This window comes from Urocitellus parryii, chromosome 3 (assembly GCF_045843805.1).
Source record: "Urocitellus parryii isolate mUroPar1 chromosome 3, mUroPar1.hap1, whole genome shotgun sequence".
In the NCBI taxonomy this organism is placed as follows: Eukaryota; Metazoa; Chordata; class Mammalia; order Rodentia; family Sciuridae; genus Urocitellus; species Urocitellus parryii.
In genome coordinates, this window is record NC_135533.1 from 207,852,073 (window position 1) to 207,856,062 (window position 3,990).

The window sequence follows — 3,990 nt, forward strand, 5'->3', positions numbered from 1 at the left end:
TTTTATGCCTCACAATTGCTTATTGCTCCTGGTTTCTCTAGGAAGAGTGTATCACTCCACCTAACTGCTTTGGGCCTGGACAGAGTCTCATCTGATCCAACTGAATGTCCCTAGAGGGTCTCTAGACTCTGATGAGAGGATGACTAAATTTGGGTGCCACCTGGACTGGTTTGAGGGATGTTGACGGTTGGTAAATAACTTCTAATTGTGTCTGGAAGGCTTTTTCCAGAGAGGAGTGTTTTAGGGTCTGCAAACTGAGTGGGAATTTTCTGCCCTGAATATGAGCCACGCTATGTAAATGTCTGAGGCCAGGATGGGACAGGAAAGTGGAAGAAGGGGGAGACTCTCTCTGTTCGTCCTCTGGGAACAGGGCTGGTTCTCTCCTGCTGCTTTTGTCAAACATCAGACTTTCGTTTCTTCAGTATTTGGCATTTGGGACTTGCACCAGAATCTTCTGAAGCTCTTGGGCTTTGAGCCTTAGGGCTGGGGGCTGAAATATTGTTCTGTCTGGTTCTGAGAGTTCCAGCCTTTTATACTGTGTAATCTGATTTGCTTCTCTGGTCTCCAGCTTGCAGAGGACATTATAGAAATACTCATCCTCTGGAATTGTGTGAGTCAATCCTGTCTATAGTCATGTCTCTGTCTTGGCCATCTGACCATCCATCTACCCTCTGTCAGTATGCTGGTTTGGTTTCTCTGGAGAATCCTGACTGACACATGTGACATACATTAATTTACAGAATGTGGGGAGATACGCTTTGCAGAAGTGTCATGAGAGTTTCCAACCTTCACCTTCCACCCTCCCTCTACCCTGCATCCACCCTTTACCCTCCACCCTCCACCCTCCACCCTGTACCCTTCACCCTCTACCCTGTACCCTGTCCTTCCACTTAATGAGCATGATGTTATTTTTTAAAATAAATATTTATTTTTATGTGTAGTTAGACACAATGCCTTTATTTTATATACTAATTTTTATGTGGTGATGAGGTTCCAACCCAGGGCCTCACACATGTAAGAGGAGCAGTCTACCAGTGAGCCACAACTCCAGCCCAAGCATGGTATTATTTTAAGCCATTTGGCTTTAGGATTACTTTAACATAGCAATAGCTACATAATGCAATGATCCAAGGGACAATGGAATTGCTACTTTCAATTTTAACTTTTGTTCTGACACTTGATGACATCATTCATAATTAATCTTTTATGCAAGTTGCTTTCACACACTGTATTAAAAAGTGACTCCAATGAGGTTCCAGCTGATTAAGAGATGTGGAGGACTTGTGCCTTTGAATGGGAATGTGGTTTACTCTGAATCACATGACTGAGCTGGAGTTCAGGCTCTCCTGTGCAAAAGATCATGAAGGTCAAATTGATTCCTGAGGGTAAAGGGGATGATATGGGATGATATCATTCATTCATGGCCCTCAGAGTGGTTATGGTAAAACTTACAATACGGGAAGCCCCTTGGTGCAACAGGAAGAGTGGTATTTGTAGACAGTGTTAGAGGATTCTAAGTAGCAACAGGAAGATAATTCAATGAAACAGAGTAAAGTCCATCAACCCCTCCAGAGACCCAATGCATAAACCTTCCCACACATGGGAGAAAACCTCCCACCCTTCAATGAGTGGAGCCAGAACATGCCAAGAAGTATTTTCCATGGCAATAAAATTTAGCTCATTTAAAATTATGCTTTATCATTTTTAACGTATTCCCGGACACTCAGGCCATACAGAATAAATTTGTTTGTTCAGTGTGTCTCTCCACATAGACTACTTGGAAGCATATCAGATGATACTTTTCCAGATAGTAGACAGTGTGTGGAGCAGAACACAGAACAGGATCCTAATGAGGGAACACCACACAGTGACCAGTTAGAGAGCAGCCTGGTGTGTGGACATCCCAGGAAGAACAGTGAAGGTCGTGATGTGGGAAACAGGGTGGGAGCCAGGATGCAGCTCCCAGTGGAGCATATGTTTAGCCTGCACAAGGCCTTGGGCTGCAGGGGAAAAGGAAGAGAGGAAGGAAGAAAAAGAAAAAGAAGGAAGAAAGAAGGAACACAAAGAATGACGTGAGCACAGTGAGAAGCTGAGGTCTCAGAGTTCATGTGTTATACAATGGAGGGTGCCAATGGCTCTCATTTCTAAGGGAAGTGTTTCACTGTTGTCATAACACTCATGGGTATTTCTTTAGAAAAAGACAAGAAAAACTATGTGTTGTGCTGTTATTTCAAAATAATTTATTCTTAAGGGCTGGGGAGCTCGCTCAGTGATGGTGAGTGCTTGCCTGGTGTGCACGAGGCCCTGGCTTCCATTCCCAGCACTAGGAGAAAAAGAGAAAAGAAGAAAAAGAAAAAGAAAGAATCCCACTAACATTCATCCCCAAAAATGGGATCCTAACTAGAATAAGATGTATTCCATGTTGGTGTAATTATATCAAAATGGATTCTGCTGTTGTGTATAACCAAAGAGAGAGAGAGAGAGAGAGAGAGAGAGAGAGAGAGAGAGAGAGAGAGAGAAAGAAAATTATTCCTCAAGGTCATGTTGTCCCATGATATGATATGAGTGGCAATTTCCAAATGCTTTCAACTGAAGGGTGGGAATAGGTTTGGGAAAGTAGGAAGTGATCAAAAAGAAAAAAAAAAAAAACAAATTTGAGAGACCACAAAATACAGAAAGCCTAGTATACACTGTTACTTTAATTGTATAGGGAAATTGATGCCAAAGCAATGGAGATTACAATAAAAGGATCCACATTTTATTACACAGTCTGGTTAAACAATAATGGTTTTGGCTCCAAAACTTGGAGCCATGAACTCACAGGGGACTCTACTGGGGTCTACCAACTGGTCTCTTTCCAGGTGTCCTCCAAAGGAGTCTTCTCAGAGCACTCTTGATGTCCTTGTTCCTCAGACTGTAGATGAAGGGGTTCAGCATGGGGGTGGCCACAGTGTACATCACTGAGGCTGTCGCAACTGAGCGTGAGTTTTGGGTCACAGCAGAACTGAGGTACACACCTAGGCTTGTGCCATAAAATAAGGAGACCACGGAGAGGTGAGATGCACAGGTGGAGAAGGCTTTGTACTTGCCCTGAGCTGATGAGATTGCACGGATGGAGGACACTATCCTGGAGTAAGAGTAAAGGATGCCAGTGAGGGGGCTACCAGCCAGTATCACAGTTGCAAGACAAGCCACCAGGTCATTAAGAAAGGTGTCTGAACAGGCATGGTGGACCACCTGGTTAAGTTCACAGAAGAAGTGTGGGATTTCCAAGTTTGATCAAAAGGACAACTGCAACACCATCAAGCTTTGTAATAAGGAAATCAGGGCACTCGTGGTCCAGGATGCCAGCGCCAGCAAGCCACAGAGATGGGGTTTCATGATAACCATGTAGTGCAGGGAGTGACAGATGGCCACATACCTGTCATAGGCCATCACAGCCAGGAGGAAGTTGTCTAACACTATAAATAATGTAAAAAAATAAATCTGTATGATGCAGCCTTCATATCTTATGGCCTTACTCTGTGTTTGGATGTTCACCAGCATCTTAGGGACAGTGCTGGAGGTGAAGCAGACATCCACAAAGGACAGGTTGGAGAGAAAGAAGTACATGGGTGGGTGCAGGTGGGAGTCTGAGATGGTGGCCAGGATGATGAGCAGGTTCCCCAGCACAGTGATCAGGTACATGGACAGAAACAGCCCAAAGATGAGGGGCTGCAGTTCTGGGTCCTCTGAAATTCCCTGGAGAAGAAATTCTGAAATTTTTGTGTCATTTTTTGATTCCATGTGCTGTATGTAACTACTAAAAAAGAGAAAAATATGACTAATTTTTGTACCTGGTCCTACACAGGACATTCTATGTGCCATCTCTCACTCAGAATTCAAGTCACTCTCTTGAAGGATTTATACATACTACATATACAATACTTTTAATAAGCATTTTTTCAAGCCCTGCAGGAATGCACACAGCATTCTCCCATATTCCTGACA

General features: G+C 43.6%; 1 pseudogene; it reads right to left on the minus strand.

Annotated features, from left to right (window-relative positions):
- Positions 1-2,829: 2,829 nt before the first annotated feature.
- Positions 2,830-3,786, minus strand: LOC144253850 (olfactory receptor 7A10-like; annotated as a pseudogene).
- Positions 3,787-3,990: the final 204 nt, after the last annotated feature.